Source organism: Melozone crissalis, unplaced genomic scaffold (genome assembly GCF_028551555.1).
Source record: "Melozone crissalis strain CALT ecotype California unplaced genomic scaffold, PUWL_Pcris_2 ptg000201l_1, whole genome shotgun sequence".
Classification (NCBI taxonomy): domain Eukaryota; kingdom Metazoa; phylum Chordata; class Aves; order Passeriformes; family Passerellidae; genus Melozone; species Melozone crissalis.
In genome coordinates, this window is record NW_026535965.1 from 1,508,410 (window position 1) to 1,534,470 (window position 26,061).

The following is a 26,061-nucleotide window of genomic DNA, read 5'->3' on the forward strand; positions in this document are numbered from 1 at the left end:
GTGGTTTGCAAATAAATAAAAACCACAGAGGACAGCTGGGAAGCACCAGCTGGAGCAGAGAGAAGCAGAGCCTGGCCCTGAGGTGCAGCACAGCCTGAAACTCTAACAAATTAAAGAACTTACCACTTGGGTTTTTTTCCCCCAGGAGCTACAGAAGCTGCTTTACAGAATCCCTGCCTCCTTCACACCGCATCAGCCTGCAGGAGAGCCCAAGGATGAAGATTACAGCCCCTTCAGCTGCTGCTTCCATCTCCTGACTCAAATCTCACCAAAATCTGTCACCACTGGGCCTTCCCAAAGCCTCAGATTCACTCGGTCTGTGCAGGATTTCAGTTCTGAGGAGCACGAAGGGAGATAAAGGCACTTGCAGACACCAGAGAAGCAATTGCTGCCTGAGGTGCATTTCACTGCCCAGGTTAGTGCCTCTAAAACCATCAAAATCAGCCCCTTTGACAGCACCAAGCCAACAGCAGGACATCAGGGCCTGCACATGGTTGGAAATGCCATTTTTTAATATTCTTCTCTCCATCTCTCATTTCATGGTGCCATTGCAGGAGTTAATCCCATCACTTGGCAATCAGCTTCAGATGGATTTTTAGTGCTGAGCAAATAAGAGGCAATTTTACTTTGTCTCCAATGAATGAAATTTCACCTAAATCAGACAAACTCTGTGTTCTGAGGCTGGCCAGGCACTAACCACTGCTAGGTCCCCAACCTGGATGTCAAACTGCTTTAATACTGAAAAGTTAAATTTATTTGGCTTTGTGTACAAGATTAGTCTCTCTCAAAAGAATTGGAATCCATATAATTGCATTTCCAAGCACTAAACTCATACCAGCCACAAAGAGCACAAGAGACAAGAAAAGAAATAGAGATTTCTAAGGAGATGGAAATTGAATGCTGAGTTTTTTCCCATTATAGAAAGTTTCATAAATTATCACCTGCCAGCTCCTTGCCTTCACTTGTGTGGCCACCACTGAATACACTCACAGATAATGTGAAAATGTTTGTCCTACTGAAAAGTGGGACTAGAAGTAGAAAAAGGCTCAGATATCTGAATTAAGACAACATATGAAAAGAGCTGCCTTATAATAGCAAGATATGATGGACAGCAGGAATGGCTGAAGCCAGCAGAGATAAGTCCATGAACTATTCATGCTACAAAGATTTCTGACAAAACCCCCAATAACCCAAATACAACGTTTTGTCTGGCAGAGCTGATAGGAACCCTGTGCATTTAATTCAGTCATTGGCAGCAAACAGAGATCAGCTTGAAGCTCCTTTGGTCCACTACTACTTATTTTTGCACCCAAAAAATGTAATTACATCTACTCTTTGGGAAGAAATTACTGCTTTGAGTGGTTCAATGCAAAGAGATTCTTCCCATACCCACTCATAATCAGTCACCCAGAGAAATATTTTCTAAAAAGATCTCTTCAAAATTTTGGAGTGACTTTCAACATAAATAACTGGGTTATTTTGCTCAAAATGATAAGGGAATTGAATTGGGCTCCCTCATCTTAAAAAGAAGTGTTTCTTCCTGGTTCTTCACAAAGAGGAACAAAACACTGTTGCAGCAGACTGAAGGGAGGAAGAGGTTTTTTTCTCCCTGAGCTGCACAATAGGAGACAATTTTGTTGCCAAGAGGCAACAAAACCCAGCCGATTTCCAGTTCTTTTAGTGTAAGGGAAAAGCTCTGAGGATCTCAGCTGTGGGAGACACAGAGTGGCAGGAGCAGGGGATCTGCTGGGGGGTTTTGGGGTGGGGGACAGATTAAAAAATACTCAAGCAAAACCTGTGAGAGTTCAAGACTCCATCCCTCAGAGGAGAAACTCGATTTGACCCAAATGCCATTCAAATCCAACCAACACTGAGGCATTTCCCCAAGCTCTGCTGAGCCATCAGGTACAACCCAAATCACTCTGTGGGACCAGGGCAGCAGATCCCAGGCATGGGACAGGGATGCTCCCCTGGGAAGTCACCTCCATTGCCCATGGGACTCTCAAAATCTGCTTCTAAAGACCCCAACATCCAAAAAACTCCACATTAAAAGTCTTTAATTTGGGGTTTCCCTTCTCCATCTGTCTGCTGTCACTAGGCAGCTGCTCCACTTACACACCCTTCTGATGAGTATAAATTTTCTCCTGATTCCCAGCCTAAAGAGGAAGTTATTTCCATTTATTCTTCTGCAAGTACTGGGAGCTTGTACCTGCTTTGCTCTTTCACTCCTGGTGTGCACATAAAATGCCAAAGCCAAGAGCATTTCCTTGTTTAAATCATGTCATTTGTCCTTATTATTTCTTTCCCATAAAATTGCATGGATTCGGTGCTGGCTCAACACTCAGAATATTGACAGCACAAAGTCCAGTTCTTACACTGACCTCTCCAAGTTTTGGACCAAGCTTGCAAAGAAGGAAATACAGCAAAGAAATTCCAAACAGGGGCCCTAATAAAGGTAATAAAATGCCACCTGTGTTTGCTGTGGGGAAGAATAGTGCTGCTTATTAAATCATTACAAACAATTAAAGCAGCCGAGGGGAGGAAGACAGCGCTATCCTTTCCAGCTCCCCAGCCCTCTGCCACTGGCAGGAATTTCATAAAGCACAAATCTCCCAGCAGAAATCCCTCAGCAATTGATTTGCTGCTCATGGAACACAGCAGGCACACACCCTGGTTTTCCTGACCAGAAAAGGAGAATTTGCCTCGATGTTTTTCCCTCGATGTTTTGTGATGTCAAATCCCCCTCCCTGCCCTGAAGTGACATGTTTCTGTAGGGTGACAGCCCTCTGGAGAGGCACAGAGAGCTTTGTGTCAGTGTAAGGGATCCCCACAAGGGCAGATCCCTAATTCAGGCTCCATCTCTGCTTACATGCAGTTCCTAGCAGAAAATTCATTGCATTTCTCCAGAACAGGTAATTTCAAGCACAGAGCTGTTCTGCCTTCCACAAAAGCAGCGTTCCAGGGATTGCTTTGGAGACCAGCATCAGGAAACATAGCAACACCTAACAGCCAGGACCATCCAAACCCACTTATCAGCTCACCCCCACATCTCCTGGACTCACTTGAATGCCCAGGAGAGTCTGAAGAGCCAACTGTTTTCTAAGAAATGGTTGTGCAATCAAAAGGTAAATGACAGGAACAACCAGCCCCACACAGGTGCCCCAGGCAGGAGAAAGAGCAGGAGGGATCCATCCCTTACTGACAGAGGTGCAGCTCAAGTGATGCTCTCTCACTGTTTGGGTTGTCTTTGTTACTTTTACATTAAAAACACATCCTCTCAGGAGACAGTCTCATTTAAATCTTCTACCTCTTTAGCTTTGTACACTCAGCCCATTACATTGAAAGATTTTATCTTAATTTCTTCTCCAGGAAAGAAGTAATTGATCTTTTATTTGTGGCACTTTAAATTGGCATGTTGACTACAAAAATCCACTGCTCGTCACATCAAAAGTTGATCCAATAGTGCCAATTACTCCAGGAACGGGGATCTTTAGAGGGATGGGTGGAAAGGAACAGGATCAAAATGGATGGGTCTTCTCAGAGGAAGAAGCAGAATCTGGGAAGGCAGCACAGCTTTAAATTAGGATATCTGCTGTGCATGGCAAGACAAAACACAGCCCATTCCTCATCCTGGCTCTGGATGTGGTTCAACCCACTCGTCCCCAGCTCTGGAGGTGTGGTGGAGTCTGATCCTCACTCCCCTGGCAAATGACAGAGCTGAGTTGATCTCAGCCTGGAATCCCTGAGGGTTGACAGCAAGGACTCCTACCAGATGTAACTTGTGTTTGCAACAAGCACAGCATCCACTGGCAGGGAATGATTTGCTCTTCATCCTTCCCACTCTCCAGGTATTTCTCTAGGAAAATCCACTCTCTAATGGGGACAAAGCAGTAGATATGGAAGGCTCGGTGTGCCCCAAAAAGCCACCAGCCTGTTCACCCCACAGCTTTGCCACTCACAGCCGCCAGCTCTGCACAGAGCAGGCAGCAAACTGGTGACTACTGGCACTGCCTGTGGTCTGAACTGGGAATGGTGGATCACCATCAAGCTGCAAGTGTTTTCTAGTGGGAAGTATTTTACCCAGTTCCATACAGATTCTGGTTCTGGGTCAGCCCCACAGCAGCTTTGGGGAGTGTTTAGGTCAACAGGATCTCCCCAGGCTGCAGCTGGAGCTTGGGGCCTCCTTCCAAACTACAGCACAGTAAAAAAGATATACGAAGGTCACAATGAAAAATCCTCTGCTTAGCCTTCTTTAGTGTCTCTCAACTCCTAATTCTGATTGTAAAATGCTATTTAGGAAGATCAGACTGATCAAAATCAGGACACCTTTGTGGATTTTTGTAAAAATGTGTTTTGAAGCTTTAAGATGACGGATTTTCACTGAAGTCGTTATTCCTCTTACAAGTTTTTCAGCATCCTGTTGTTTTGACTTTCCACTCTTATCTCTTGCCAACTTTTACCTGCCCAGAGCCAATTGTTTTGCTGACAGCTGCCATGCCCATGTGCCATTTTCTGAGCATCACCTGCATGAAGCCTCAGGGGCTCACTAAGGAAAACTCACTCCTTCATATTCTTTGCAGAACCAGGGAAGATCCTGCTTGGAAGATCTCTTGCCCAATAGAAAAAAGAGTTTTTTATTCAAACCTACTCTATGTGCCATCACTGATGTATTTTTGACTCAAAGAAATTTGTTTATTTTCTGTTCTTAAATCAGGAGTGAGCAGCTCCATGAGCAGCACCACAGCAGAGGAAACACAAAGAGGCTGTTACTCAAACGCCATCTCTGAAGAGGTTGTGCTCTGCTTTTCAGATGAGATTAAGAGCTCAATTACAGTAGAGAAAAAGGCTTTCATTAAATCACACATAGAACATAATAAGGACAAATTACAAAGCTCTTCAGAAGCAAATCTGTGTCAGACTGCTGGGTAAGGAGGCCCTTTAGAGGAGGCCTTCAGAGGTTTCTCCTGCCCTTCTGAAGAAATGAGTCCTGCACACCTCATCTCACCATGTTTTTGAGGAAAGCTCACAACCAGATTCCTATGGGGCATCCAGTGTGCAAATCCCATGGACAGAAATATCCACTGGCCTCTGGATTTGCAGATGTGAACCTGGAGGTGAGGGACTGGATGCTTTTCCCTCCCCAGAAACCTAAGGCACTGCATGGCAGAGCTCAAAGTGGCCAGCAAAGGGCTACCCAGAATCCTGCACCTGAGAAAGGGGAAGCCCAGGTTCAGTCACAGAGTCGTCACCACTTGATTTTGTTCCCTTGTTATTTTGCTCTCCTGGAATGTATTATGGTTAATTAAAGGCAATTAGCTAATTGGATGGTAAGCAGATGCTGGTTAAAAAAAACCAAACCACTGTTCCCCTTTGAAATGTCAGATAGGAGATTAATTGAAATTCCCTTTGAAAAGATATCCCCAAACCTCCTAATCTGTTGATGGAAACAGTCAAGGAAAAGTCAAGTAGAAAAGAAAGAACAATGTTTTTCAGGAGGTTTCACAACTGAGGCAACTGCAACCGCCATCAAGCATTAGGATTGAGGATTGTAATTGCCACACCAGGAAACCTTTCAAAGTCTCAAAATCTTCCACTGAACAGCAGTGCCAGAATGCCCCAAAGCTGAACAACAATCCCATGAAGGCATAATATTTCCACCAAGACCAGGATGAGATGAGTAGGAGAGGATGACTGGGGCTCTTCAAAAGCCAGACCTCAGAGCTGAGACAGGATTTAATCCTGATATCCCTCTGGTTATCCAGAAAACAATCAAGACATGTGAGGGAGCTCAGAAAGCCAGAGTGCTCAAAAAAGCAGCATGTACACAGAAGGAAGAAGAGAAATGATACAGCTGGATGCTTCCTAATGCTCTTCTTTGGACCGACCTGGTGCACTGAGTCACAGAAAACTTGCTCTAAACATGAGTGACAGAACTGAAAATGCTCACTGGTAAGTGTGGAGAAATGGCTACAGGACAGAGGTCACGTAGACATTCGCTTGTTAGCTGACCAGGGGCTGGGAAAGTACCAAACACAGCTAGTTTGAGTTTTTGCACCTGCAAGATAGCGTGTCCTTGGGCCTAGCTGGGTACGATAACAAGTAGACAGAGAGACGTGGGAAATAGGGAATGTAGGCCCAAACGAATGAGGAAGAGTTGATGGTATAGTTTAACCAATAGATCGCTTGACTTACAGAATATTCATAAGCTTATTATTTGCTGTATAAGTGTCTGATGCTCTCTTCAATAAACGGAACTTGCTTATCACTCATATTGAGTGTCCGAGTCTCCCCTCACCAACAAATGGCCCATCCCCGACAAAGGCCTCATTCTGCAACAAATGGTGCCTGAACAGTGACCCTACGGACTCTACAGACCCTACAGACCCTACGGACTTTACAGAAGATTTGGGCCTGCGAGCCACGGTCGGTACAGTATTTGGGTGTCAGTCCCGACGCAGCCCGGGAGGCACAAAAAGCGGGCCCTGCCTTAGGCGACCATACAGAGGAGTCCTGGAAAAAGGCAAAAGGGTGGGCTTCAGTGCCCTGGTAACCTCACAGGAGAGTCCAGCTGACTGAATGCCTGGCGACCTCACAGGAAAGTCCAGCTGATTGAATGCCGTCAACGTTTTGCAAAGGGTTGCAGCAGCGCTGACTATCAGGTTAGAAGGTAATGGAAAGGCAAGAGGCTAATCACCTTTTTAGATGCTTTTTAGAGAAACGAGGATTACAGGGTATAGATTTGCTTTTTAGAAAAGCGAGGACTATAGACTGTTGACTTGGGAAGAGAATTCCAGAGATTGCTGCATATACACTTGCAAAAACGTGCGTTATGGTGCTGGCACTGCAAGTATATGCACAGTGGGTCAGCGACCCTGCTGTGATGGCGGCAGCAGCCACGGCTCGGGGCACCTGTGGAGCTGTGCCACTCCGAACTCGCCATGGGCGCTGTGCCATGGGGAGCAGCCACGGCGGGCAGCTCACCTGAGATGCTGCGCTGCAGCGGCGGTAGCGGCGGCAGCCGCAGGGGGAGCGGAGGCGCCACTGGGGGAGCGACCCGCGCCGCCATGGGTGCAGTGCTGGGTGCGGCGAATGCAGTGAGTCAGCCTGCCGGCGAGTCTCGCAAAACAAGGAGCCCAGCGCAGGGGGTTCACCCGCTCCGACACAAGCGGCGCAAGACCAGAGCGCTTTTCCAGTGCGAGCGCTTCTCCCTCCGCCCCGCAGCCAGCAGGGGCCTTAGTTTCGACTTGGCAACCTAAACAAACTGTACCTTAACAGACTCCAAGTATAGCTGCGCAGCTCAGCCGGCGCCGCCATGGACAGTGTCTCCGGGGTGCAAAACTTGGTGCGGCCGGCTGGCGCTCAGCGAGCAGCAATACGAACAGCCACAGAGCCCGAGCGAGGCAGGTGGTGCCGTGCCCACGGTGCGGTGCGGTACGCACCGGCAAGGCTGGGTGTGCGGAACTCAGCGGCAGGCGGACAGCCCGTGGTGGGGGCCGCCGTGCCCTGCTGGCAGCCTGAAGCGACGGCGGCGACGGCGCAAAGAGGGCGCAGCGCGGTGGGGGGGGCCCACAGCCGTGGGGCTGCGACTCGCGCCGCCGAAATGCTGCGTTGCGTCCAGCAGCAGCTCCGTTAACCCACTGCACCACAGCGACACGAGCAGCAGCGGCCCAATCCCAGGGCCTTCCAAGCGTGACTACTTTCCCACCTCCGCCCCGCGGCCGGCAGAAGTTTCAGTTTTAGACCTAACAGCCGTAATAAATGTGACTCTTGTCAAAAAAAGAAAAGATCCCTACTGCAATTAAGAAACCAGTGATAATAAATAAGCGACACCAAGGAGCATTACTATCAAGACGTTCCTCACCTAAGTTTTGTTCTTCCTGTCAGAGACTGTGAAATAGAATGAGTAGTGAATGCGTGGGCCAAATTTCGGCCGATTTGGCTTAGCATCCATTATTGCTGCCTTAAAATCACCTGTATTAACATAGACTTTAACATCAGAAGCCCAGATAACTCAGTCGGTGGAATATCAAACTCTGAAATTGTATTTTGAAAAATTTAAAAATGTTAAAGACATGTTAAAGCGATTGTATAAGCAAGATGTAATAAGTGTACTTTTTGTATTCTTTGAGCTTTGCTTGGATGTAGTAGATGTAAAAGCAAGCACTGAATTCAAAAGAATTTTTCCACAGCTATACCTTGGACAAACTCCTTATGTTTAGGCGCATTCAAGTGTAAAAATGCTGTAGCAAACACATGAAAGAAGTTGTTTTAGCTTAGTATTTTAGAGTCAGGCCTGTATGTAAGTTATAGTAAATTCTACATTCTATTCTATTTCTATAGTAGGTTCTATCTGTTGCTAATAGTTTAAGTTAAATTATCTATTTAGTGCCAATAAATGTTAAATACTGTTAAGGTTGTTTTGTTAAGTTTATGTCCTGTTAGGTTTAAGTGCTGTTCAGTTTAGTTTCTGTTAAATTTAGGTGTTATTAGGTTTAAGTGAAGTTAGATTCTGTTACATTTAAATTATATTAAGTTTAAGTTATGTAGAATTTAAAGTCAGTTGATTTCTGTTAAAATTAAGTTCTGTTAAATTTAAGTGATTTTACATGTAAGTTCTGTTGATTTGAAAATCTGTTAAGTTTAAGTTCTGTTAAGGCTAAGTTTTGTTAAGGTTAAGGTCTGTTAAACTTAAGTCATGGTAAGTTAAAGTTCGTTGAGATTAATTTCTGTTAAGTTTAAGTAAAGATAAGTTTAAGTGATGTTAAGTTCTGTTAAGTTTAAATATTTTAAGTTTAAGTATTTTAAGTCTAAGTGCTATTAAGTTTAAGTGATGTTATACAGATTTATGCTTTTATGCTAGGCATTTATTTTATGACTTTTGTGCAAGGTGTTGTCGTGAACATCAGAGAAACTCTAGTTAGAAGAGACAATCAGAAGCATTTGTGAGTAGAGCCACTCCTGTTTGAAGTATATCTGCTGTTTGAGAATGGAAAGCAAACTTACCAGACAATCGACGCAGATGAAACCTGCGCACATGTTGCTCCTGTAGCTTATTTTTGTAGGTTGTATTGGCACACCTGAGTTTTGTTTGAGCCTTGTAGCAGCATAGAATCCTTTCTGTATCTGTCTTATGGCATATCCTATAAATAGTGATAGCCTTTTCGGTTTGTCTCCCTGGCTTAGATCCCTTGTTAGAGAGAAACCTTGCTAGTGGAGAACACTGCTTGTAATGTAATAGTTGTTAGAATTGCCTATTCTTGTATTGCAAAGAGTATGACGCAGTTAACCCATCAAACCTTGCCTGTGCAACAAGAAAACAGGGGAATTTTGGAGAAATGGCTACATGACAGAGGTCACGTAGACATTTGCTTGTTAGCCAACCAGGAGCTGAGAAAGTACCGAACACAGCTAGTTTGAGTTTTGCACCTGCAAGATAGCGTGTCCTTGGGCCTAGCTGGGTATGATAACAAGTAGACAGAGAGACATGGGAAATAGGGAATGTAGGCCCAAATGAATGAGGAAGAGTTGATGGTATAGTTTAACCAATAGATTGCTTGGCTTACAGAATATTCATAAGCTTATTATTTGCTGTATAAGTGTCTGATGCTCTCTTCAATAAACGGAACTTGCTTATCACTCATATTGAGTGTCCGAATTTTCCCTTACCGACAAATGGCTCATCCCCGGCAAAGGCCTCATTCTGCTACAGAGACCTATTCTACAAAGTTCCCTTAGCCAAGGTGCAAAGCTCTGTCCTTGGAACAAATCATCTAACCATGACCCACCATCTTCCTTAATTGGAGCTGTCGAATCTTTCAGCTTTTGTATGCTTTTGTGGATGGATTCAGAGTGATCAGAAAGGTTCATGCAACACAATCCTTCAAATTCCTCACAACCATGTCCATGTGCCTGTAAAAGAAAATCAATTGCTGCTCTGTTCTGTAAAGTTGCATGTCTGACAGCACTAACATCAGCCATCATGTCACTAATTGCAATGGAAGTAGCACTGTCTTCTTTCTTCAGACAACACCCCAATCGGTATAGTGGTTTCATGCCTCGCCCGAGGCAAGTTGATGGAGAAATCAAGTTGATGTACCTCATTTTGCAGGGCCCTAGGGTCTGAAATTGCTATTACAGTTTTCTTTTTAATGATGGGCACATCTTTTTTCTCTGTGTTTTCTCTTGATGGCTTACTTAACACTAGGTGCTATCACAGTGAGTTGTCTGATGCTACATGGGCCACATTTAATTTCTGAGGGAATGTCCTGCCAGGCTTTATCTCCACAAATGAGCCAATATTCTGTTGCTCATTGTCATGGGGACTCATCTAGGTCATCTACCTGTCAGCAGTTTCACCCTTAGGGGACACTGGGGTAGTACAATTGCACCCCAAACTTGAGTATCTGTCCTCAGGATGATGGGGAGTAACATTTAACTGTGGATCTCCCTGGTACTGAAACTCAGCAAAAAATTCCATCACCAATGAACCAGGAATTCCAATTCTTGAGGTTCAGAAAGTGCTTTAAGAGGATCAGGGGCCCAATGATGCCAGCTGGTTATGGGATTGGTCTTGTTGGCAGCCTCACACCAATATTTGTCACGATTGGGTATTGGCTACTCCTTGCCTGGCACAGGCACACCGACCAAACAGGTTGCAAAGGATTTGTCTGGGCTCAAATTGGTCAAACACATGGTGTCTGAGCCTGCTGACTTGGCTAAAGCAAGGCAAACATTCATTTTTGGTTGATCTACAGGCATGTATGCATGCAAAAGCAAGCAAGCAAAACCAACAAGCGCCAGTATATCATTTGATCAAACTCGGTGTTCCTGTTCAGCTGTTTTTTGGCAAAAGCTTCCCCATCTATTTCAGTTCTCAAGCAAATCTTTTAGCACTTGTTCAGGGACTGGCCAACTATAGGGCACTAAACTGTCCCTCTAACCTTCAATTTTTACAAATTTGGATATCTTAGAATTCTTTTGAAAACAATGGACACCACGCTTTTGCTGAAAGAGCTCTATGATACAAACCATTTTCACAGTCCAAAAATCAACATCAAACTCAAGATTTGTAGCTTTCACAGGTTGAACAGGGAACGTCTGGCATGAACCATAGCTTCTCCGTGCAGCTCACGTCTGCGTGCTCATTTCCCTGCTGGTGGAATTGTCGCTGTGCTCTTTCACATCCTTCGTGGGGACCCACTTAGGTCCAGCACCTGTGCAAATACAAGCATACCCTTTGCCCCAAGCGATTAGTGCAAATGGTCCTTCAATTTGTCCTAACTGAAGGTTTCTGATCAAAACTGAAGGATTTTCTTTCAATTTTTCCTGTGTGCTGTTTGAAAAGTGCCTAAAAATTGGAGGACTAGGTCCTGCAAATGAGCTATTCAAAACATAAAGACGTCTAAAGCTTTGCTCAACCTCATCTGGGGTATTGCTTCGGCCATTCCCCCTTTTGTTGATCTAGAATGGGTTTTAGAGTGGTGCATCCTTTCAACAATTGCCTGACCTGTGTGGGAATAGGGAATTCCAAAAGTGTGGCGAACATCCCGGTCCATCAAAAATGTGGCCAATTTTTGATCTGTGTATATGGGACCATTTGTCAGTTTTCATCTCGTGGGGGATCAGTTTGGCGAGCTGTGGACCCAGTGACACTGACAAGGACAAAAGCAAAAGACAAGAGGCGCTCTCTCTTCCCGGGACCAAAATCCCACAGCTTTAATGGAGAACAGCTCCAGGAGAGAAAAGGAGTGTCCAAGGGAGGAAAGAGGATGTCCAGGGGAGGAAAGAGAGCGTCCACCTCGTGGCAGAAGACTTTAAACCCTTGGGGAAGGGGGTGGTAGAAAGGAACTGCCATAGTTCAACATAATAAATCACCACACTGTAGTTTTCTGCATAAATTGCTGCACTTGTTGCAAACAAAATCCTAAAATCTCCCCAAACACAACCGTGCAGTCCCAAATGACCACAGTGTGGGAGAAAAACCACTCAACCCCCCTGTATACCCAAGCACCAGGTGTCACAGGGAGCACCAACCCCTGCAATTAGAAAGTCCACACACACAGGCTCACGGGAAAAGGAGTATCTCTTTATGAGGGAACAGAGTGCTCACTTTTCTCAACACAACACACACCATCCACCACATCAGCATCCACCCACATCATCTTCCTCAAACATTCACACACTGAAAACACAACCACAATTACAACACACAGCAAAAATTGCAGCAATAAAACAGGATTTGCTCAATTCACCCCCAGAATTGCTAGCAGGTCCTTATTGACACAGCAAATCCTTTCTGCCAGCAGCCAGACCCAAACTCAAACAGTACAGGTGTACGTTGTGCACAGGACATCTCTGTGTGTCTTGTGAACAGCCCTTTCCCTGTGTACGCCTTACGGGTTACTTTATACAGAGTTAAACGTTCCCTTTCTCCTCAGTCCCAGCAGTCTTGTCTGTCCCCCACGAGGAACAGCCAAGAGCGGAGGTGCCTCCAGGAAAGGAATGTCCTGGCAGCACCCAGAGACATCCAGAGCTCGGTTGTTCTCACTGGAGCAGAGAAGCGTTCCTGCTGCGGTCACCAAATGAGGTGTGGAATAGAACTCGCCACAGTTAAAGGTAGAAGGTGGTATGTTTATTACAGCCAGGCACAGGAGGAGTTGTCTTCTAAAGACATGTGTGAAGAATCACTGGCTCTCTCTCTCATCTCTACTCATCTAAAATATCTTACACATTCATATAATTCCCAAAAAACCTAACGCATATTCATTAGATAACACTGCCTACCCTCCTTTGAATTAAAATGTATTATAATTGAGTCCAAAGTTCCTTCACATTTCTGCAGTCTTTCACTTCAAATGGGTTGGTGGGTTTCAAAGTGGGGAATGGTCTCCTTCTGATGAAGGCCAAGACGTCTTCCTCAATTTGACCTCTTTCCTTATGACATGTTGGCAGACTTTCGCACCCCTTTGCTAAAGCTGAAATTTCGGGGCCCAGGTGCAGGCTACAGTCCTCTTCTTTGTCACAAAGAAATCCGCATCCCATCCTGCTTCTTTAAACATAGTAAAGACAGGCAAGTGATATATTACCCTAGCCTTAACTACCTTACCTGCAAAAAATTAACTATCCCTTATTATTTCTACTCTTCTTCCTATACTCTTTCCCCATAACTAAATCTTGCTAAAATTTTAACTCTTCCAGTTCTTTTAAATCCTAGATTCATTGGCCTCATCTCACACGCCAGCCATGTGTGAGCCGATGCTATACCTGGGAAATTCCACTCCTGAGCAGGAGATACAAGGCCTGGTTCTGAGCTAGAAGGGTGAGAAGGATGAGATGCACAGCATTTTGATCCAGGGGATGTCCTGAAAGTGCACTGCCTACCTGCCCCTGCTGCCAAGCACCACGCTCCACCTCCTTCTCCTGCTCAGCAGATTTTTAGGAATCCAGTGGTTGCTGTGTATTATTTGCTATTGCAACAAATAGAATGAATTTTCTTTTCAAGCCCCGTTTTGTCCTGGGTTATTTTGTGCATGGGTCTCCTCCTGAACCTGTGACAAAGGCCAGCAGGGACCTATAGGACACTCCTATACTCATGTCAGTAAATATGTCAGATAATTAAAGCACTCAGAAGTGCTTTAAGTATCAATAAGGCAAAAGGTATCAATGAGTTAATAAAACAATTTGGGGGAATATTTAGCCTGTGAGTTTCAGCAAAGTATTGAATATGTCTTAGATCCATGGATACAAAGTAGTAAGTGAGACTGCTGGGTGTGCATGTGTTAGGGATGTGATTCCCCACACACCCAGTGCTGGGATCAAGGATTGCCTCTCTTCTAACCCTGAGCTGGCAGCAGGGATCAGGCTCTTCTTGGTAACATTCATTTTGAAGACTTCTGTTGAGCAGGTAAGAATGGTCAAAATGAAATCTTGTCCAGCTGTTTCCCTTTGGTTTACCTGTTTGAGGGTTAAAATTCTGTGCTGCAGGTGTGCTGGGTGTGTGCAGAGCAGTGCAGCCCCAGAAACCCCTTGGCTTGCCCACAAGTTGTCATGCCTTGTTGCCAGGTGTGCCCAGCTATGGCAGGAGAAGGAGCCCGCAGCGCAGTGGGCACCGTGCCCTGCCCAGCTCCCCGCTCCTGCCTTGGCTTCCCCTGGCACACAGAAGCCTCTGGAAATCAGCACCGCCAGTGGCGTTCCCAGCTTGGAGCAGCTGCTGCTGGTGGGCAGATGCTGCCAGTTCGACTGCTGCCAAAGGGGAAGAAAGGCAGAGATGTACAGGCACCAGAGCCCTGGGCATGTCCAATAAAGGTGCAAATATGTGGGGAGATTTGTTAGGAAGCATTTCAGCTGTGATGCCAACAGTGGCTTCTCTCCTGGTTCTGTGTATTCTAGACAAGTAATGCAATGGTTGGCTCTGACAATTAAGAAGTAGATGTTATGTGGATGTTCAAATGTGCAGTGATGGTATTGTAATATATCCTCCCATAGTCCTCTTTCCCGTCCCCCTTGTAACAGCCTTGGTAGTCAGAGCATTTGTGGAGGGCTGGCTTGTGACCAGCAGGCAGCACACCAACACCTGACCTCCAGTCAGGATGCAAGAAAGTAATCTCCGCCAATGGACAGCAGAGAAAGACTTGACTGACAAAACTTTTGGAGGGGCTAAGGGTATAAAAGGCAGAGCATCCTTTTTGTAGATGAGCATATGGCTGCTAGTCACAGAGACTCCCAATGCTGCAATTTTTCCTTATTCAGTCCTTTGTTAAGGTTTAGTAAACCTTTAAAATGTTAAAAGTGAGAGTCATTTCTCACATCTGTAATGCTGTGGGCCATTTTCTTGGTCTGGTTTCCTTTGCTTGTGTCCCATCTGAGTGCTCAGCTGGGGTACAGGCTGTAGGTGCTTGGGGCACCCTTGGTATTCCTCTTGGATCCCTGAACAACAGGGTTTGGCCCATGAAGGGAGTTTGTGCTGCTTTGTGACAGAGAAGAACTTCCCAGGCTCATTTGTGTTTGCTATAGGGAAGGTTGGTTATTGCTTTGCATAAATTCACAGACTAACATGCTTTGTGATGCTTTGCTTTGTCATACTTTACTTTGTGATATCAGGGCATGGTTGCCGTATTTTCATGGTGACATCAGAAGGTTGCCTTGGTTCACGGAAGGTCTCAGTGCCAGAGCAGCCCTAGGGCTTGCTGAGATCAGGCGCATCTTCCTGAGTGTGGCCTTTGTCAGCGTGTAGCTGCACTCTGACAGGAGTCTTGGTTTCTGTAGTGTTGGAGTAGACTTGAACAACAGTGCTACAATGATTGAGCAACTCACTGCTGCAGTTTGCACTGTGTATGGCACTGTTTATTCTGCCTATTTCATTACCAGCCTGGCAAGTAAGTAGAGGTTTCAACTCTGTTTAGATTAGGGTGTAACCTAACCTGGCTTTTGTATGTCTTCCTGTTCTTTCTTGGTGGCTGAGTTTCTGATTTTGAAAGAGAAAGAGCATTAGGATGCCACTGGTTTGGTAAAGCTCCTGTCAAGGCATTCAGCTAAAAAGGGGGTGTCTGTAGCCACAGGGGCAGCATTTGCAGGGGAACCTGCAGGGCTTCTGTTCCCTCCACGGGAGAGTCTGTGGCAGCAGAGTCTGTCATTTCCTCAGTTTGCTGCGACAAGCAGGACAACTTACAAAATGCAGACTGGGAGGCCTTCTCAGAAGGCCTTCTAAAGACTTTGTAGTTCTCTCCAGAACTCAGGGAAAGCTTCTTTTATTCCAAATTTTGTAATGAAAGGGTTTGACTGTCCGTTTTGACCCTTGGCTGAGTGCTAAAAGAGTGATTCCCTTTGCAGTGAAGTGCAAACACCAAAGCAGTGAGTGTCTGCTCCTGAGCCTGGAGCTGCTGCTGTGCTGTTTCACAATAGAACTGCCACAGCTCAGGGGGGTTTGGGGCAAGCTTTTCTGGGTGACTGTTTTCAGCAACTTAATGGGAATTAGTGCATGCAACTTCTTTTTTTTTTTTAAAAAGTACCTGAAAGACAAGAGAACAAAAGCTGCTTTATCTGTTGGACAGAACAGAATAGAAGCATTGAGTGTTAAAGAACAATTTGCATTTTCTTGATCATATTTGTATTCATTTACTGGCTAAACAGGCTGAAGTGTAGGCACAACCAAGATTATTGTACTGATCTCTTGCTGGCTGTGTGAAAGAACTATGTCACGTGGAGGGATGTTGATCAAGAAAAATACTCTCTGTTTGGGTTGACTTCTTCTCTTCTGTGAGATTCAGCAGCCCAGGCAGTTTTCTCACAGCACTTGTTCATTTTCCGTTGCCCACTACAAGTCACCTGAAGCGTGTATTCAGAGGTGCTGATCCTGAGGTGAGTGAGAAAGGAACATTTCATGTTCCTGGTGCTTAAGAATTGTAGAGCAAGCTGTGAGCTTGGCCTGTGGCAGTAGAGTGTAGAGGGCCCGCTAGGAAGGCTGAAAGAAAATCCATTTCCACGTCTGCAGCAGCAATAACAAAGGCATCTCTGGCTATTTCCTAATTTTCCATTTCAGAACTTTCAAGGAATGAAAAGCTCATGTTGCAGAGAGAATGTTGCTTCTCGATAGTAGCCAGGGCGTAATGTCTAATTCAGAACTATTGGCAATTCTGTTGAATTAACCCATTTAAATTTAGCCACAGTGACTTAGAATCCCATTGTTATCAAAGTTTCTGATTTGTCCTTAGTAGAGCTGGTTGTAGAAATAGAGCTGAATAGAATAAAGTGCTGAATAGAAATAAGTTTATAAATTATAGGTAACTTTCTGTCCCTCACACTGCTGTCTGTCCAGAGATCACAGAACCAACAGCAGTCTCTCCTCTGGCCCCCTCTGCTCATGGAGAGGAGGCCGAAGAGGAGGCAAATGAGGTGGATGAGCACCAGCCTCCATCAGTGCTCACACCACAGCCTGAACATTCTGAGCCAGTAAGTGCCAGCTGTGTGTGCTGCTGCCTTTAGTGCAGGGCAGAGCTGCAAGTTTCTGACCAGCCAGCACTTTACTGTTGCTAGCAGGGCTGAGGATGCTGAGTGCTGGAGTCCTGCCAGGACCCAGTGATTGCCCCCAGCCTGTGACAGCTGGACAATGGGCTTTGGTCTGTCATGTTTAGGCACCAGCTTCCTGGCATTTTGATAGGGGCCAGCCTGAAGCACGAAGGCTCCCTGTTCCCAGAGCAGGGAGCATGTCAAAGACACTGTGCTCAGCCTTGTTGGATACATAGGGGACACTGTGGCGCAGAGAGACCTGTCCCCCTGCACAAACTGGCCAAGTAGCTGCAGGCACAAAAAATGTTGATCTGACCACACAAGTTCTTTGCAGCACTTTGTCCCCACAAACTTCTTGGGTGTGCTTACTTGGGAGTATTTCAGAGACACACTGGGGATGTAGAGTTGCTGCTTGAAGTCAGGGATTTTGGTGCCTTTGTTGCCAGGTTGCTCTTTTGCCTCTTCAGGCAGAGCAGCCAGTAGCAGAGCAGATAGGTGCTCTGAGTCTGCCTGTTTCTTGGTCCTTGATAAGCTGCAAGGAGATGACTGTGTTGTCCATGAAGCTGTGAGGGGCCATTCTTGTCTAGTGTGGCAAAAGAAACAAAGTGACTAGTTCTGAATACTTCTTCTGAGGCAAAAACCAGATGCTGACTTTGTCTGTTGATACTTTCTATTGTGTAGTCTGCTTTGAAAACTGTATTGGAGCCCAGAATGGGAGCAAAGCTGCAAGTCCTTGACTGCTTTCTTGTAATGCTAAACCCAGGATGTACACCTTGCAATGGTGCCTGCTGGATCTGAAGTGAAATGGGCACCTTTGTGGCCGGGGAGCTGCGTGGCCCAAAAGGACGCAGGGCTGGCGGCCTTGAGCAGCTGAAGATGAGGCAGCGTGGGGCCAGGGGGCCAAGAAGGCCAAGGGCACGGTGGCTGTGCCAGCAGCAGTGGGGCAGCAGGAGCAGGGCAGTGAGCGTGGCCCTGTGCTGGGCAGCGCTGCGGCCACAGCTGGAGTGCTGTGTGCAGCTGTGGGCCCTGGGAAGCAGAAAGTCATGGAGGGGCTGCAGCGAGTGCACAGAAGGACAGGGGAGCTGGGCAAGGGGGTGCAGCACAAGGTCAGGGAGGAGGTGCTGAGAGAGCTTTAGCCTGGACAATGGGGGCTCCTGAGGGACCTTCAGGCAGACTTCCATAGATCCCTGCCTTAGATCCATAGATCCAATGCTCAGCACAAGGGCTGTTTCCCTGCCAAACATCCCTTCACTGCATCCAAGTGCTTTAGACACTGGAGTAGGTAACACTTTCATATTTTGTTTGTTTGTTTGCTAGAAGGGGAAGCCTTGTGTAATTTCCTCTTTCTGCAGGGAGCAAGGGAGCTTTTTCTCAGTTTTCCTGCCCTTTTCCAGCACTGGCAGAAACACATCACTTTCAGGGTAACGGCTCCCATGTCTTTTGGCAGCCCAGGGAATCAGTGTGTATTGTGTTTGGGAATTGAGAGGAAATCAATGCCCTTGCATTCCAGCTGGTGCTCAGAGATCACAGGAGCTGGGAGGGGCTGGGCTGCATTTCTGATTCCAGCCACTTCAGCACCACCAGTGTGATCGAGTCCAAGAGAGGAACTTGCCCGAGCACAGAGGCACAAAGAGTACAGTTCCCAGTGCAATGCTCTGGGTCTGGTTGCATTCCATAAGGACCCACATGCTCCAGATTCCCCAAGAGTGTGCTTCTTTGAAGCAACAGGAGAGCAATCTCAGGATTGTAGTTGAGTGGGGCACTGGCTACCAAGTTCTGATGTGTGTAGCAGCGGAGAAGACAGTAAAGAGAGATTTCAGTCATGAGATCTGTCTGTCTATCTATCTATCTATCTATCTATCTATCTACCTATCTATGTAACATTTACATAATTAAACCTTCCTAGCTTGGGTCCAAGGCAGCTGGAGGTGCAAAGGTCACCTAAAGCATCCCTTTCAGGAGAGGATTAGAGACATGCTCCCTCGACCAATTCTGAGCAGTTGGAGATGTTTTCCCCTCCAGATATGGTGGTTTTTTCCCCTCAGAGTTGTTTTCCTCCTCCGGCCTCTTCTGCCCTCAAGTCCCCAGTTAATTCTTTAAATTTCTGCCTGTCCTAGAGAGGTGCAACAATTCCATGTTTAGGTGGTGTTTGGTGACTGTGGTCACACATGCATTATGTGACACATGATTTCCTTCACTGGCATCCCCAGGGCTGTGCAAGTGCATTTGTTCACGGGGCCTTAGGAGAGTCTTCTCTTTCCCTCAGCAGCAGCAGCAGCAGCAGCAGCAGCAGCAGCAGCAGCAGGGAGCGGTGGCAGGGTCAGGACGAGGAGGAGGTGCCTGCCCTGGCCCTTTGCTCCCGGGCCCCAGGCCAGGAGGGCTCTGGCTGCAGCAGGGCGCTCTTCGGGCAGCCCCTGGCAGCCTCTGCACGGAGCACGGCACGCTGCCCCCTCCTGCTTGTGCCACTTTTCTTCAGCAATACCCTAGCTCCTCCTCACAAGGAAAAAACTCCAGCAATCTAAAAAGAGATCATTCAAGTACAGTTCTACCTGCCTTTGCATTGTAGTTCAGGGCATGCATTTTTTTGTCTATAATTTCATTATTTTTATGAAAACATGCATTCACATCTTCACATTTTTGTGGTTTTAATTATTCATATACCTAAACACTGTGTTTTAAACTCTTGATTTGTTGCAGTTGGTAATTTTGAGGTAGTATATTTTAAAATGTCACAAAACAACACCTTTTGGGTAGTTTTTCTCACTCTTAAAAAAACCCCATACGCCATTTTAGTCTCTGTCTCTCCAAGTTGGTTCATATCGGCCTATTTTAAATCAGGGCTACAATATTTTTATAGGATTTAGAGAGGTCCAATGAAATGCACACCAGTGATTCCTCTTGTGGAACATCAGGGCCCTACCATAAAGGCCCTATTTACTTTTTTTTTTCTCTCATTAGCTCAACTGCAAACACATGTTTAGTTGCAAACTTACACAAGATGAGCAAAATCAAAATGATGTGATGGGCCTTTGGGAGCTCCTTGCTGATCTTTCTGCTTCTTCAGCTGAGCAAGGCTCTGATGCAGGCAAAGAGATTGCACTTAGTGCTACACAACCATTTGGCTGGAACTCTGCTGATTTCTAGGAACAGCTGGAGGCCTCTCTCTCCCCAGGATGTTTTGGCTGAGCCAAGCTTTGCTGGGTTTTGGCTGCAAATACCTTTTGCCCTTGCTTTCTTATATCCACAAGTACCATGGCTGGGCAAAAACTGCCACGTGGGCCATCTTCCAAAGGCACTTTGGCCTGGAGTTTGTGAATGAACGAGAGCCTCATCCACTTCCAAACCACATGAAAAAAATCATGAAAGAGAACTTCCCATCCTTAACAAACAACTGACAATTCACAAGTGGATCTAGAGCTTCTTTACGCAATGAAAAGGAAGGCAATCTTCCAATGGAGTTGTGCTTTCGCGAGTTTTTCTTCTGACTCCCACTCCCAGCTGGCACTGGAAAAAGTCACGTCTCTGCAAGCGTCAGTGTCTTCTGTCTGCCTTGAGTTGTTTTGCTGCAACAATCAGAACAGGCATCAGGCTGCAGAGAGGCTCAGCTGATGCTAGCAACAGGAGCTGCCCCAAGGAGAAAAAAGACATGAACTTTTACCTCCCAAACCCATCTCCCCAGAGGCTCAAGCAGGATTCCTCTGGTTCCCAGAAATACAAAGAAATAGGGCTGAGAAGACCCTTTGCAGCTATGTGTTCATGCCCAAGACTTGACTGATGCCATTTGAGTTTTGCCTTTTTTCTTTTCTGTCTTTTCTGTATTCCCTGCACATCAATTTAGAGCTCTGTAGGCTACTCGATTAGTGACTACTTTTCCCAGTCCTTTTCCATGGCCTGTGCCTAAGCAGAAAGACAAACTTCCAGAGCTCCAAGCGCCAGGGGGTAGAAGGCCCCAGTGTTATCTTGGTTCTTCCTGGGACAGACCCCTCCAGGGAGCTGGTGGACTCACCATCCCTGCAAGCCTTTGAAAGAAGACTGGATGTGGCACTTGGTGCTGTTTAGTTGAGGTATTAGGCCACAGATTGGACTCGATCATCTTGAAAGTGTCTGTCTTCCAAGCCAGGGATTCTGTGATTCTGTGACTGAGGCAGCTTTTCCTGCAGCCCTGGAAAGGGCTGCGGGGGCCCTTGGCCAAGGACGGGGATCAGGGCTCATGGAAAAGAAGCAAAGGGCTCAAGGCAAAGGCTGACAGGGCAGAGCTGCCCCAGCGCGGCGCAGAGCGAGCCTCGTGTCCTCCTCCTCAACCTGGCCCTCTGCGCTGCCCTTTGCGGCACCGGCGGTTCCTCTCGCTGCGGGGCTCCAGGGCGTGCCCGGGGCCGGGCCCCTCGTCTTCGGGAAGCGCCGGAGCCTCGGAGGCGAGCAGCTGCTGCCGTGGCCGGCAGGGGAGATCTGCGGCTGCGGCCCCAGGCACGGCGAGCTGCTGCGATGGCCGGCTCCTGCCGCGGCTCCTGCCTCTGCTGCGGGCTCTGCTCCTGCCCTGTGCGCACAGACACGGCCGAGGGTTGCCCGGCAGCTCCATCCCGCTCCGCAGCGGGCCCGGCCGGGCTGCTGCTCTCTGCGGCCTCTGCCCGCCGCTGCCGGCCCCGCCGCGCTCCCGCCTGCCTCTGCCGCAGCCGGGTTCACACGGGGAGGCAGCACATTACGGCTGGCTCGGAAAAGCCCTGCCCGCAAACCGCCCGCCACAGCCTCGGCCTCAGGGCACAGGCTGCCGGCGTCCTCGCAGCTGCGAGCCGGCCCGGGCCGCCTGCCGGCCTCGGCCACAGCTCCCGCCTGTGTCTCCACGGCCGCGGCTGCTCGGCACAGCGGGCTGAGCACAGCCAGCGCCAGCAGCAGCTCCACACGGGCCCAGGCCCTGGGCACTCAGAGCCCACCCAACCCCGAATTCCAGCCCTGAGGGGCTTTGCGTCCCAATGCATCCCCTGGGGACAGCAGAGTCGGCCGCTGAGCTCAGCCCATGGTGACGCCACCAAGTGACCAATGGAAAATTCACCAAATCCTCATCAGAGACAAGACAAAACTCCCATAGTGCCTGACAGCCTGAAGCAACTGCCAATTCCAGATCATTCCATCCATGTATGAAAAGAGGCTTTTGCATTAAAGCAGAAAAGACTTATCGAAAAGGAGGGCAGGAACAAACAACAAAGTTATTTGGACTCATGCTTCTTGTGTCTGTTAGAAAGGCCAAGAAAATGCACTCCTTGCTCTTCTGACACAGCTCTCTCTGTTCATGATGTGGGACAGTGAGTGCTGATGATGTGCAGGAGCTGATGCAAGGGACAGGGACGAGGATGCAGCAGGCACAGTGCCAAGCTGACAGAGGGATGATCTCTGGCAGTGGCACTGAAGGAGAAGAGTTTGCAGGCAGGACAGAAAATGGCTCTTTGTTTCACCTCTTCTTTCAGTGCTGCTAAGAATGTAGCCTGGAGCAAGCTGGGAACACCAGAGCCTGGAGCCCTTTCCAGGCAGGGCTGCATCAGACACAAACCAGCAGGGGACTGAGGAGCCCCTGGGGTGGCAGTGAGCAACCTCGGGCTCTGCTCACTGCTGCTGGCATTTTCTATTGAACCATCTCCAAGGACTTCTGTTGTGCTCTGTATTTCTAAGGGTTTTCCCCCTTGGTTTTTTTTTTGTTGTCTCCTGCACCTTTTTTTCTCCACGTTTTCCTATCCTGTCAGCAGCAGCCCTTGTCCAGAACTGGCTCTAAAATATCAGCAAAGTAGCTAGAACGACAATGGGTGGAATCCTGCGGCTCAGGAATTCGTATGCCAGAGCTCTGCCTGTGCCTCATGCTTTGTCAGGACCTCCTTCTCTGTGCAAAAACTAGGGATTAGTGGAGTCTTTTTGCCAAAGAGCTCCTGAGAAGCAAATGTTGTGCTAGGTTTCTCAGGAGTGTATCCGTTAAGTTCATTGCTGGCAAACAGAAAGTAAGGCCAGGGTAGCAGAGCAGCTGGGAGCTGGTCACTCCATGCAAAGGGCTGGTGCAGGATGTGGGAACACCACGTTCCAGGATGGGCGAGCAGGGTCAATGTGCTCAAGGTGCTGCCAATGAGGTTTGGGTTCACTTAGAGAGTAGTCAGGACTGGCGAGCACTGGAAGATCCAGCTGCAGTCCCCATCCACGTCCCTTTCAGTGCTGGCTTTAGGGTGTCTGCAGCCTGGATCCAGAGCGCCCTGGGGGGCTCCTGAGGCTGCCTTTGCACTCAGGGTGAGGATGCCCAGGAGCCCCTGAGGCCGGCAGTGGGCACCAGGGCTGGGGCTTGTGGCCTGGCAGGTGTGGCTCTGGGGGCTGTGACATGCCAGGCCGTGGGTCACTGTCACTGCCCTCCGCAGCCCTGGCTAGCTCTGTGATGCTCCAGAGACAATGGCAAGAGTGGGGAACTGGCTAGGTTGGGGTTTTGCCTGAGCCAGAACCTCTAGGCCAAATGCCGAGCAGTAGAGACCCTTGGAGGACCGAATGAAGGAAGCAGAGGAGGCTCTTCTGCGGCATAAAGTGCAGCAAATTCATCAGGAGAGGCGGGGGGAAGGTCGTGCAGGCAAGAATTCCCAAAGGGAACAGATGTTGCAAAAACCCCCAACATCCCTGTGACCGGATTTTTAAAATCTTTCAAAACAGGGAGTGGACACCATACAGTAATCAATAAGTGACTCTTGGGGTGTGGTTTTGAGGGCTACAACAAATCAGAACAAGGGGAGGAGAGAGCGTTGGCATAGGGATTGGATCTTAGGGTGAGGGACAGGGAACTTTCTGGAGCAAAGGGTAGGGTTTGGGCTGATGGATGGGGCAAAGGGGCCGGGTTGTCTTGACAGACAGGGAAAAATCTGGTGAGGAGGGAGGGGATTCCTCGAGGGACACTTGGGTAGGAGGGCATAACATAGGGGAGGAGCTAACTGTAATAACTCGGGGAGCACTTGAACATACCACTATATAACAGAACATTTGACTCAATAAACTAACACAGTGCAACACAGAAATTCAGGCTTTCGGCAGCTAAGAGGTGGCACTATTAGAACCCGCAGCAGCTGGTGAAAGCCATCTCTGTCCTTCAGGTTCTTGCTGTGTGGGAAGGTGCTGCGAGTTGTGGTGGCTGCACTCCCCCTTTGCTGGGAGGATGATCTGTACCAGGGCAGAGCAGAAAGCTGCCATGGTGAGCAGAACATGCTCAGAGCATTACAGTTCAGAGAGTGGCACTGCCCCTGAAGGGCAAAAAGCTTGAAAGCATAGAATTCTGTGCAGAACCGTTGCACAAATTTTCTCTTCTAGAACATGCCCATTTTTGTATGCTGTAGATGAATACTCTGGATTTTATAGAATACATGGGTTTTTTTTCTTAAGGTTTTTGGGAGAACTCTCAAGTTTATTTCTGTTTGTATTTTATATCTAGCATGTATACAGTTTTTTTATTATTATTTTTCTTCAGTAAATACTTAGGGAAAAAATACCTAAGCATTTTTTAATCCTTTGGGATATTGTGATTAATATTCTTAGAAAGAAAACCTTGTTGAACAAGTGTGAAAACACAGAGAGAGGGAAAATAGCATAAAAGTCTTTTAGAGCAGGGTGTGTAATAAAGACTGCAGACCTTAGTAATTCCTCCAAGTGCAGAATTAGCAAGATATATTACTGTGATAAATAGGTATGATTTGTGCTGATAAAGATTGAAACAGTAATCAATAATGATACTGTAATTAATATTTGAGAATAATAAAATAGTTAAAAGTTGTGATGCCAAGGAGGAGAGGGAGAGGAGGGGCTCCACGCCCCCCAAAATGAGCCTTGCTTGGTCTTATCCTAGGCAAGCTGTTACAGCTCCAGAGCTCAGTCTCCTAGGGGACTGGGTGCCAGAAGCCAGCTTGCTCTCAGACCAAGGCCGCGGGACAGCCCTAGCAAGCAGGGAATATTCAGCTCTTAGTGATTAGGCAGCTCTTGTGATTTCAGCATTGCTTGCTAGGTAGCTTTTCCCTTGGCCTAAGGCTCCAGCAGACGGTAGAGAGAGAAGAAGATGCCGGCTGTTCCACAAGTATGGCTTTAATGGAGGGGTTCGTGAAGGGTCTCAGCTCTTCTTCTTCCGAGTTAGTAGGGGTACAGTATGCTACTTTTATACCCTTGGCCCAGATCCAATCCTGACCAATGGCAAAGGTGTTAGAGTGACCATAAGTGACCAATAGTAGGGTTAACAACATATTGCCTTACATGGCTATAGGGATAAGGTACAAGGCGGATGTCCCTGGAGACAGGAAACTTCTTTGCCGCTGTGTCAGCTTTCTATTCTCCAAGGGGCCCTGGCTAAAGCTGAGGGGTTTACTACACCCCCCCTTCCCAGCAGATGTACTCAAGGACCACAGGAAACAAGCTGAAGATACAGTTTCTTAAAATGACCAAGAACCTGGTTGGGTACCATAAAATGCTAATTATAAGGGATTTATTGCCTTGATATGTAGATGCAGTGATACGTTAGTCTTGGCTTACATTGTACTGGCTTGATGCGCATGTGTAACCCAAAGGTGAATTAAAAGACAAAGAGGAAGAGGAGAGGTCTTCATCCAAAACGACCCCCAAAGACTTGTGTGAACACCAAACCGAGTGGTGGCGCATGCGTGATAAGGGTGGTAATGAGGGCGGAGATAGAGATATGATGAACCGAAAATGAGAAGAGATGGTATTGACACAGGACATATAAGGGGTGATTTTCATTTGGCAAGCTTGTACGTGAGGTGGCAAGAGTCCCAGAACTCTGCCCTCCGTACCCCGCGGTTATCGTTTGTTTATGCGCTATTATTGGAACCAAATTATCTCTTATTTTTATCAAATTATATTGTATCAAATTTTAATTTTTTTTATTTTAACTATTCAATTAAAATTGTTACTACTTTTAATATTGTTTAGCTTTTTTATGATGGGATAATTGAGCAAACGTAACAATTTTGGTGCCGATACCCGGGACTCTTTTAAATCCGGGGAGGTGGATAGCTTCTGGGAAGGAGCTCCCCACCAGACTTTTAA

At 47.2% G+C, this 26,061-nt stretch overlaps 1 pseudogene; it reads right to left on the reverse strand.

The window, feature by feature from the left end:
* LOC128949206 (serine/threonine-protein kinase pim-1-like) overlaps nucleotides 1–7,066 on the reverse strand; it is a 55,284-nt pseudogene extending 48,218 nt beyond the window's left edge.
* Between the last annotated feature and the right edge of the window lie 18,995 nt (nucleotides 7,067–26,061).